The 12,187-nt window shown below is 35.2% G+C and overlaps 1 long non-coding RNA gene across 2 annotated transcripts; it reads right to left on the bottom strand.

Annotated features, from left to right (window-relative positions):
- Nucleotides 1-7,232: 7,232 nt before the first annotated feature.
- Nucleotides 7,233-10,025, bottom strand: LOC139898091 (uncharacterized). 2 transcript variants are annotated; one of them, XR_011776872.1, is made up of 5 exons: nt 9,832-10,025; nt 9,011-9,081; nt 8,787-8,826; nt 7,931-8,053; nt 7,233-7,755 (listed from the first exon to the last, which is right to left on the bottom strand). It is a non-coding gene; the product is annotated as an uncharacterized lncRNA (long non-coding RNA). The 2 variants fall into 2 exon arrangements; XR_011776871.1 differs by having other exon boundaries at nt 7,233-8,053.
- Nucleotides 10,026-12,187: the final 2,162 nt, after the last annotated feature.

Below are 12,187 nucleotides of genomic sequence, written 5' to 3'. Positions count from 1 at the left end.
TTCTTTTATACTTGATTTTTGCATGAAACTTGACAACGTGACTCACATGCTATATATATTCGAGTCGTAACGAGCCATAGGACTAATTGAATACATTTCACCCGACCTTGTGTCGTAACCGGTTAATTGATATAACTTACTTGTTTAGGTCAAGGCTAAGCAACTTTCATGCACACGTTTACTTTGTGAAGTACATTTATACTCGTGCACTCGAGGTGAGATCATAGTCCCACATTTTCAACAACTTTTCTATTCTTTTAAATTGTGGGCTGAGAAACATATACTTTGTTACCTTTTGTACTACTTACTTTTATACTTTGAACACAAGTACGATGAAACAAACATTCCACAGCGAGTTAGAACAAAAATCCTCAATTCGATTATCATTAGTTACACTTGCAGGGTGTAAGCGAGAACTTATATTGTGTGGCAATACGGGTTTGACAAACCCTCATTTCGGACGGTTCACTACCGTCTACGGATGAAATATATTTTCGAGAAACAGTGTATGTTCTAACACTATTGTGATGGGGTTCTATGGAAGGAAACGTTAAGTCTTGATAATTGGGTGCTCGCGAACAATACTTTTGGAATGCAAACGATTTTGATAATCAACGTTATGGGAATACTAAATATTGTGGTTCAAAAACATCGTTTATTACAAACACCTATGATTTCACCAACATTTTTCGTTGACAGTTTTCTATATGTTTCTCAGGTTCATACATGGCTATTTGATACATGCTTCCGCGTACACTCATACTTGCTTGGAGTCAAGCATACATACATGCATACGCTAGTGATAGCACCTTTGGATTCAAACATATTGTTTACATACTTACGCTATTTATAGCAACCGTGACTTTCAACTTATATTATGTCGCAAGTTTATTTCATTTATACATTATACTTTTGTAAACTTAAACTTGTTGTCGATCCGTTTGGTAAACTAAACTTTGTAAGTCTTGTACTTTTCAAATGAATGCGACATAATTTTGGACAAACGAGTCTCATATAGGGACTAGACCATGTAGCGGGACCTAAGTTAGCGGCACCGTCAATGACTATTTTGTCGGGTCGTTACAGATGGTATCAGAGCGTTGGTTGTAGGGAACTAGGATATGCATTAGTGTGTCTGACAGAGTCGTTAGGACGCATTAGTGAATCTAGACTACAACCAGATAGTTAACCATTGCATTCTGACATATATTTGCTATAGATAGCACTTACTTGACTACTTGTGCATTATACTTGAATCATTCTTAGGCAAACTTTTTAATGGTACCAAACTTTCATCATACGAATCGGTATTCTGCCACTTTCTGGTAACCCACGTTAATTTCAAGATTCATACACGAAAGGATGACAACGACTTCATTAGTCACACTTGTTCGGGAAATCTGTCTCCCAGATTGTTATTCGCCACCGTTTCAACTTACTATCGGTGTCACACTGGTGATCCTTACTATCTACCACTTCTTGTTACTACCATCACTACTCTAGGTGAGTCTCGTCATCACTATTTATCACTACGGTTGCGTACTATTCGTTATCATGATTCGTTACACTTCTCGTACCGGAATACATTATTGTTTGACTTGAACTGCATTGACGTGAACAATCATTATACATTTCCCTCGGGGAACGCTTCTTTAGAGTTGCACTAATTCTTTCGATTCAATACGAGTCACGTTAGTGACGTCGCTATACTTTGTTCATTTTAAATCTTCATGAATACACGAACTTGAATCTATGGAGTGATGTGGGAATGGAGGTATGAGTTAGCGTAATATAACGACATTCGATCAACGTGGTTATATTACGGTAAGTCATACCAAAGTTCTAATGACTCGTGATGGTGATTGGACTCGATCAACCTAATCACCACCATGTGCCATGTACATGACTTTATTTTTCTTGTTTGAACATCCGAAAACTCCGAGAATACTGATAACAACCATTCCAGGGACACACCTTCGATTATTGTCGAATCATATCTATGCTTTCGAATGAATGACAAATTCTTTCGACTTCAAACATATGTTACACGTGTATACTATCTCGTTTTCGCACAGTTTTATCGACGAACTACAAATATGCTTGATATTCTCGCATCGAGGCGGAAACTTCTCTCGCCTCACACTCGTACTTCCGTATAAGGAAATCTTTTATTTAATTTCGATGGAGAGAGAGATTCTTCACATTAAACTAGTATTCGTCACGAGGACGAATAGTCCTAACGAACGTTTTCGGAAACAGATAAATCTTCCGCGGCGCGAAATTCTTGAGAAACCGAAACTTGTTCCAACAAACGTTTTCAGGTCATAACAAGCTTGTTCAAATATACCTTAAAGAAATGTACTTCGTTTCGGATCGAGATCCCCGTTCCACTTCTAGATTTCAGAGTGACTTACAAAAAACCTCGGGACCACGTTTAGACATGAGTACCGCGTATCATCCACAAACCGATAGACCAGGCAAACGTGTTATTCAAACCCTTGGAAAACATAATACGAACTTGTATTGTTGCCTTTAATTGATTTCCGCTTACAACGATAGCTATCATTCGAGTCTTAACGCCACACTTTTCGAAAACTTATATAGCCGCAATTGTCGTTTCCTTATTCGTTGAGCCGAAGTAGGTGACAAGCAAATCACCGGACCCTAACTCATACATGAAATAACCGTTAAGATCGTTCAAATCCAAGAAAGGCTCAAGACGGCCGTAGTTGCCAAAGGAGCTATGCCGATGTTAGACGTAAACCTCTCAAATTCCAAGCGGGTGACCGCATAACGTTAAAAGTCGCACCTTGAAAAGGTGTAATCCGTTTCAGGAGACGTAGAAACCTAAATCCACGATATTTTGATCCTTTTAAAATCTTGGGGCGTTTTGGACCCTTTGCTAGCCGTTTAGATTTTCTGACTCGTTTGAGTCTCCGTTCATCCTGCAATCCACATATCAAACTTAAAGAAGTGTCTTGCCGAACGAGAACTTGATATTCCTTCCAATGAGCTTAATATCGATGACAAACTTCACTTCCTAGGAGAACCAGTTGAAATTGTGGATCGTGAAACCAAACTTTAAAGCGACGTAAAACCCCGACCGACAAAGTTCGTTGGAATGCCTAAGGAAGTACCTTCACTCATTTCGTAGAATTGGCAACACAAGATTTCGAGGAAGAAACAACGACTACTACTTCCAACTAAATTTCGGGACGAAATTTCTTTTAAGGTGTAGGTAATGTAACATCCCGCATTTTTCCGTTAAATTTATTTTAACGCCGTCTTTTTTTTTTGATAATATCTTTCCTTATCTAAATTCGTATCTTTCACTAACTAACGTTCCTAATATTTCCGTTATTTGGTTATAACATCTCTCGGTTACTCTAGCGTTTTTAAAATAATTCGTTTGGTTAATTCTCGCACCCTACTACAAACTTGAGGGACTAAACTTGCCAAGAGGGCAAAGGGATGACTAGGTCAACTAGTCAACCTTCACCCTCCTCCATTCATTTCATCCACCCCATTTCATTACTTCCATTTTTATTCTCTCAAACCCTCAAACACAAAATCATCATCTAAATTCGATCTAGGAAGCTTGCAACAAAACAAATTACATATTTGGAATCCTCTCTTCATCCTCTACAATTTGATACCAACTTCATCTTGTTTGGGTAACATTTCTAAAACTCTAGATTTCTCTAAATTCGTTTTATAGACTTGAAATGGTGTTAATTAGAGTCTATGGCTCAAGTATAACATGAATACATGTTTTGTTTGCTCGATTTGTTGTTTTGAGTAACTAGCTTGAACATTTGAAATGGGTGTGCTTAATCTTGAGTTTTGGGTGATTAAATGTTGTTAAATTGTTAAAGTTCATGTTTTAATTGTGTTACTAGTATCACTAGTTTCAATTTGATGTGTAGGTTGATTTGGAAAACATCACTAACATGATTATTGATTTTGTGATTCTTGGTTAGGGTTTGATAGCTCTTAAAATGGAATTTTGATGATTTGAATGCCATGAAACGTTGTTAGTAAGTGTTTAGTTGTATAGTATGTTTCATTACCTTCAAAACGGCGTATCGTATGTGTAAATTGGATTCCCGAGTCAAGAAATGCGTTTTACGAACTTGAAACTTGAATAATGAACTTTTAACGATCATTCGACGAGGTTTTTTTTGTTGTAAATGATTAACTTGATTGATGAAATGTGGTTAGTTGTATTCCTTGTCAAAATACCTTTCCAACGATATAAGATACATGTTCTAAGTGTTTTCGGTTCACAAATTGTGTTAGTTTGAGTTTTGGTTCGTGCACTTATGTGTTTCAGCAAAACAGGGTCTGTGTGCTGATCTAGACGCCGTCCAGACTCTTGGACGCCGTTCAGACCTTCACATCTGAACGCCATCCAGACTCTTTGGACGCCGTCCAGATGAACTGCCAGATTCTGTTTCGCTTGGTCGTTCACCGTTTAATTCTAACTATGCTACGCACCTCCGATTAACATGAAACTTGGCCAACATGCTCATATATGATTATATAACTTAGAAAAATTGTCGGATACCCGACCCGACCCCGTTGACTTTGACTTTGACCAAGTTTGACTTTTAGTCAAACTTAACCAAATACTTATGCAATCGTTCTAATCTTTCTTTTATACTTGATTCTTGCATGAAACTTGACAACGTGACTCACATGCTATATATATTCGAGTCGTAACGAGCCATAGGACTAATTGAACACATTTCACCCGACCGTGTGTCGTAACCGGTTAATTGATATAACTTACTTGTTTAGGTCAAGGCTAAGCAACTTTCATGCACACGTTTACTTTGTGAAGTACATTTATACTCGTGCACTCGAGGTGAGATCATAGTCCCACCTTTTCAACAACTTTTCTATTCTTTTAAATTGTGGGCTGAGAAACATATACTTTGTTACCTTTTGTACTACTTACTTTTATACTTTGAACACAAGTACGATGAAACAAACATTTCACAGCGAGTTAGAACAAAAATCCTCAATTCGATTATCATTAGTTACACTTGCAGGGTGTAAGCGAGAACTTATATTGTGTGGCCATACGGGTTTGACAAACCCTCATTTCGGACGGTTCACTACCGTCTACGGATGAAATATATTTTCGAGAAACAGTGTATGTTCTAACACTATTGTGATGGGGTTCTATGGAAGGAAACGTTAAGTCTTGATAATTGGGTGCTCGCGAACAATAATTTTGAAATGCAAACGATTTTGATAATCAACGTTATGGGAATACTAAATCTTGTGGTTCAAAAACAACGTTTATTACAAACACCTATGATTTCACCAACGTTTTTCGTTGACAGTTTTCTATATGTTTCTCAGGTTCCTACATGGCTATTTGATACATACTTCCGCGTACACTCAATATTGCTTGGAGTCAAGCATACATACATGCATACGCTAGTGATAGCACCTTTGGATTCAAACATATTGTTTACATACTTACGCTATTTATAGCAACCGTGACTTTCAACTTATATTATGTCGCAAGTTTATTTCATTTATACATTATACTTTGTAAACTTAAACTTGTTGTCGATCCGTTTGGTAAACTAAACTTTGTAAGTCTTGTACTTTTCAAATGAATGCGACATAATTTTGATCAAACGAGTCTCATATAGGGACTACGACCACGTAGCGGGACCTAAGTTAGCGGCACCGTCAATGACGATTTTGTCGGGTCGTTACAAAGATGGAGATCACTACAACAAAATAGTCGATTATACACACTTATTACTCTGTATACCAACATTTAAAAGTGTGAAGAAATTTGAAGTTCACAATTGGCTCATGTGTGAGGAAATTGAGCGCAACAAAAATCTCAACATGTTAAAGTGTGACTATTCTTAAATAATGTTCACAGTATAAAATGTGAAGATATCTACAAATAGTTCACATTTATACATGTGGTGATGTTGATCAATTTCTTCACACTTCTATGTGCAAGCAAGTGTGACGTTTTTCAGTTTTCTTTTTCCGATTCTTCACACTTGTGTGTTACGATTCCTCACACTTGTAAGTGTGAGGTATTCACTTATTCAAAATTTAAGAATTCCATGTATATGTAGATATGTGTATGTAATTGAATGCTATTTTGTTCCAACAAATATAAATATAAAATGCTTCAATATTAAGGAAATGTTTTAGAAAAGTAAATATTATTAATAACCACTAATTATACAAATGTGCATATGTACAGGTAAGCAGCAACAACAACAACAACAACAATACCCAATTCCACTGAAGTGGAGTATGGGGGAGGTTAGATGTAGACAGTCATTTCCTCTTACCCTAAAGTAAAAGGCAAGGTTTTAAAAAACGGAAACGTGCCTTGAGGCGATTTCCCTTTGTGAGGCGAGGCGTATGCCTCGAGGCGAACAGAGGCGTACGTTTGAGGCGGAATTAAAAACACAAAACAAAGATTATATTCAAGCTCAAATAACATAAGGATAATCATCATCATCATCCGGGTCATCATGATCTTCCACATTCAAAAAAAAAAAAAGTTACACTACTTACTTAGTTTTGTTTGTTTTCTTTAATTTGTTGATAAAAACCCCGAATGCAAAAGTTTTCTCTTAGTATTAAGCATGTCTCATTACTTTTTCACCCATTAATAATAGTATTTACCAAATTTACCAAAGCTAGAAAGCAAAAGCATAGATGAAACAAAACTTTATGATGTTTGCCACTAACCTCCTCCTTAGTGAAGCAATTTTATAATACTATGTTGGATTTAAACATTTAAATTGGTCAATTCAAAAATGACTGAGTAAAAGCAAAAGCGGTTCAATAATTTACAAAAAGTAACACATTAGCCCAAATAAATAACAAAAAGCCACTAACAAAAAGCTACTTTTTTTGCTAAACACAATTATGCCGCTACTTTTTTGGTAAACACTGTGAGGCGCACGCCTCTTCAATCGTATCGCCTCTTTCCAAAATCGAACCGCCTCTCAATTTTGAGGCGTACGTTTTTTCTGAGCTGTGAGGCACCCGTTTCAAAACGCAAAGCATGAAAATCGCACCGAGGCGCGCCCCGAGGCGTACGCCTCAACCGTTTTTTAAAACCATGGTAAAAGGGAAGTCATTCCTCCACCCACCCACGGATACCTATCGGTCCCCAGGTAGAGGAAGTCGTCCCTCCCTATTCTGTAGAGTAGAGAGGCTGCTTCCTAGGGAGTACAGGTAAGCCTTAACCCAATTCAATATCTTTCATACAGATTAATGAACCAATATACACTTTGCTAGACAACATGTTACAACCACACACTTACAACTTCTATCACTCAAAATTGCCATGTACCATGAAGCGAATCACCGTCTTCAATCCGCAGCTATAACAGAGCTAAAATTGTTATGTAGGTGATTTACTTTAATAAATTCAATGCATTCAACCTTCTTCAAGAAAAAAAAAATACATTTAACTTGCCAATGTATAACCGAAGAAAAAATATACATTTGAAATACCAAAGACGTACCTTTAGAGCATCCACCCATCTTAGAGTAAGATGTGATTGTAATATTTTTCCCTTCTCTTTCTGTCAGCTACAACAAAGTGTTATGAACATGACGAGAATCATTCATCTCTTAACTTAAAGAATTGACCTTGACTTTTCATATTACAAGGCAAAAGCGATCTTTTCTCCCATTTTTTAATCGACCCATAAGGAATAGACTTGTATATATCCTCAATGAAATTGAATGCTTCCAGACATACATAGCACAATGCATAATTTAAGGCATATGTCACATGTAATTTCTATTGGCAGAATATGTGTAAATTGGTAAATTGATACGTACCAACAATAGCAAATCTATACCAACATATTCATAGATTTTATCATAGAAATTAAAAATGGTGATCACAAAAAGAACATACCTCTAGGGCTTCCAAGTCAACGTCTGGTTGCATTGTAGGAAGAGCAGAAGATAACAAACTAACTTTATGTATATGCTCTTTAAAAAACCGTAGCTTTCTTGACATTTCAACACATCTTTTGACCTAATAACCATGGAATGATGTGCAGCAAACAAACAAAAACTGAGAAAGCAAACCACCTACTTTTAACAATGGTACTAATATAAACAGAGATCTAGGTCTCCTCAACAGTATAACCTAATTTGAAAAAAATATCTTTAGCAAACCAACACCCACACTTTGGTCCCTAATTTGTTTTGTAGCAAAGGATTTTTATTTATGAACCAAAAAGTATTATTTTAAGGCCAAACATGAACAAGTCAAAGTATTAAACCTCTTAAAACATAAAAAAATAACTAGTCAAATTACTAAACCTGTCAAGAATTGTCTATATCTCTTTAACAACCAGACATTATTGAGTTGTGGAATTCAAAGCTACCAACTATTATAGAGCATAGTCTCGATCACAACATAGTTAGCACAATATTAGCCGATGATTCCTTGGTTACTTGCTTCTTTTCTTAAATTTTGAGTTCGAGTTCACATGACAACATATCTAAATCTATGTTTAACAAGAGTCAACTCTCAAGTTTTATTTTCTAATTTTCTTTACTAGTATTTCTTAGACAAAACCACAATATCTTCTTACTAAAATATGAACAAAAACAAATCAGAATTCGATACATTGTAGATAAAGATATACACCTCATATCAACCTCACATGATAGATATAGATAAAATTATACTGATAACGAAGTCGAAGCATGATTAAAGTGACTGAGACAATATCAATCAATGGCATATAATTTACACAGACCTTGATGTGATGATATTGCCATTAGAAGCCTGATAAGTACCTGAAATCAAACACAACCAAATCTTAGCAAACAAGCTAAAAGAAAATCATATAAGACAAACTCGAACAAAATCAAAGAGAAACTACACAACATAATAAACTATATCATAAAACTATGCCTTAATTAGGAAGAACTTATGAATCAATTCATTAAAGTAAAAAATATGAAGGTTGATACTATATACCCCCTCTCTTGTTCCTGTTTGTCAGCAAGGGCATGTTTTAGGTCATCAACGTCTCGCTCTAATTGCTCAACCTAAGGAGATCATTGTGTAAGATATCAATGTGACAATTATTGAACTTGAAACAGATTTAGTACTATTTACCATACAATTTTAACACTTAACAGAAATCCACCAAATACCGAGATTTGAGATACACATAAGAATTTCATGTACTAAGAAATCTAAAATTTAACTATTTATCACTCACATTAATCAACTACATGTTTAAATCTCATTAGAAAAGTGTATGTGTATTCTAAGCATTCATCTACAAACTACAAAAAATAATCTAGACTTGATGAACTACTTTCAGAAGAGTCATTGCTCACCATGAAAGAAGTTACCACATGACCTGCATAATCTGTATAAACATACAATAGCAATAATAATAGCGTGGTAGCTTCAAACAAATCTGATACACTGACAATTCTAGCCATACACTGCTCGAAGTTTCTGATTCAATAGTGTATCAATAATGTGTTAGCTTTAAACACTTAAACCACAATACTTTAATTGAAACCTATTTGTGGCATATTATGAGTAGGCAAACAACACATGAGTCTATTTGAGACTTCAATACAAATTCCACGAAGAAATTGTAAGAATCAACGCCGAAACCCTAATTTTAAGTTAATAAACATCTAAATGGATTAATGGAAGAAATGGACAAATTACTCAACTAAAAAGTGACTAACAACATCAATTAACAATTGAGACCCTAAATGATTGATACGAACTGACAAAAATATTCGAGCATGTTAAGAGCAAAATGACGAATTTACCTGTTCGTAACAGTTACTGATTTTAACGGAGCGATTTGACAAGCACTAATTGCTTCAAATCCATTACGAACGAAATCGTTGACGAACGATTTAGTGAAATAGATAGTTAAAACCTAATTTAGTGAATTCGGTTTCGGATGAAGCCAATCGATTTGTTTTTGGCACCGAGTATCGTCTTATATTGGTTAACTGGCTAATTTATTTACATTTAATATTTATATTTATATATTTATTGATAATTGATAATTGATGATAAAAAATAATTAAAAAAAATCCAGATATTAAATAAGCAACACGTGTACCCCCACTTCATTTTACTCACGGTTCTACATGTGTATGTCTTCCATTCATTAAAAACTAGATTTATGAGCGCGTTGCACGGGGACTCATCCGCAAACATTATTGGTTTTTAAACTTATATATGAAATTACGACATTATAGGAAAAGTGTCGAAAGTAATGTTGTGGTTGAATTAGTAAAATAGATTTTTGTAAACAACACACATTAGTAAAACTTTGATAAATTATAGTTCATACATAGATTTTAAGAGCCGGTGCGTTGCACGACAACTCTATAAAATAATTTTATCACTTGTTTATAGTTGTTTAAAACGTTAGTATTTGTACTAAGGTGTTGTATCACTTGTTTATAGTATTGGTAAATTTATTGAAACCAAATTTATTGAAAATTCAATATCGTAAACGGTTTGAATAAATACACTTACAAACACAGATGCAATAGTCATTTTGACCCAAAATTAAATAACAATCATCATGACCCAAATACCATTTGTAGTAACAGCATTAACATCAATCATGACTCATTTCATACCATCAATAGTCCAATACCATTCCATTACATTTATGCAATGATCCAGTTGACCCATTTCATTGACATAATTACAAACTTGACCCAAGCAAGTTAAACATAAGAATTCAATACCACCATTTCTACTATACAGTTTGCTACTAATCATTCAGCAGTTCACAAACCCAAACTAAAATCTAACCTGCATTAGCACTCCTTGGTTGTTTACAACATTCGAAGCCATTGTAGGGGGTACTATTCATGTACATATCTGAAAAATGGACACACTGATTTATTGTCAGACAATTGGACATTAAATAGTACAAAAAAAATTTACCAACATTTGTTTTTAAAAACACACCAGACGATTGAGATGGTCTGCACGCTGTCACCAACCCGAGTACACATTCGCTAAATGAGCCGGGAGCCATGATGTGATCTGTTTTTGGTCCATGGGTATACATAACCCTTAAGGAAAAATTATGTAATAAATTGATTTCATGTCACACCATACTTTCTCACATGGATACCGGTACCGGATAAAATAGACAACTATAATCGTAAATATATACCTCCAATATTCAAACTGGTAAAAGACTCACAAGCCTACTACAATTACTAAATGTGTTTAAAGTGAATAATTAAATGTTAGAAAATCCAAATAAATAAAGTGATGCTATGCAATTGAAATGATAAAAAAAACTCACCAGTTCTCGTAAATGTATCATCGTCGAAGAAAACCCACAACCAGAAGCCACAAGTGAATCTCTGAAAAAACTTAAAGGTGTTGAGATACATGTATTTCTAAATAGGTGTTCCATGGAAGATGATAGTTAGTTGTTTACCTTAGGTCTAAGGTGAAGGGAGGGTCCGAATGTAAGTGGATGATGATCATGTATGTTGAAAGTTGACGTTTGTTTAATTCTTTTATACGCCAAAGTAGGATCATTCTCTGATCCTACTACACCTGACACAATCAAAACAGGAGAAAACTTTTCTCCCACTAAACAGAAAAATCCAAGAATATAAGAAAAGTCAGAGAACACACACCTACAAAACTGGACGCCCCATGCAAACAGACACTCTGTATCGCAACAGTCGTGGCAGAATTGGAAGGTCCCTCACAAACCATAGTGACATCACTATTATCCCTTACACATGCTTTTATGAATGTCACCACCATGTAGTAAACATACAAAAAGGAATGTTACATAAATGGATAAGAAAAAAATGTGACCACAAAAAATAATATATTACCAAAGCCTTTTGCCTTGCAAGCTACGTCTTCTTCAAATCTAAATGACATTAGTGTAGCAACTTTTGATGGATCAACCTCATTGTTTTTCGCCTCTTTTTGGATAGGAGCATCAATATCTAGGTACATAAAAGGAAGAAAGGATATTACTCAACAAACTAACTTTAATTTAAACGTAAGTGTGAGAAGTGATGCGATAAAAAGTGTAACCAAGATCATCCATGTGAGAAAGTATCGAGTTCATCGCTTCTTCTACGCCATCGTTCGAAGTATTGATTGCATCCTTTTGACTTT

Source organism: Rutidosis leptorrhynchoides, chromosome 3 (genome assembly GCF_046630445.1).
Source record: "Rutidosis leptorrhynchoides isolate AG116_Rl617_1_P2 chromosome 3, CSIRO_AGI_Rlap_v1, whole genome shotgun sequence".
NCBI lineage: Eukaryota > Viridiplantae > Streptophyta > Magnoliopsida > Asterales > Asteraceae > Rutidosis > Rutidosis leptorrhynchoides.
This window is presented reverse-complemented; position numbering and strand designations above follow the sequence as displayed.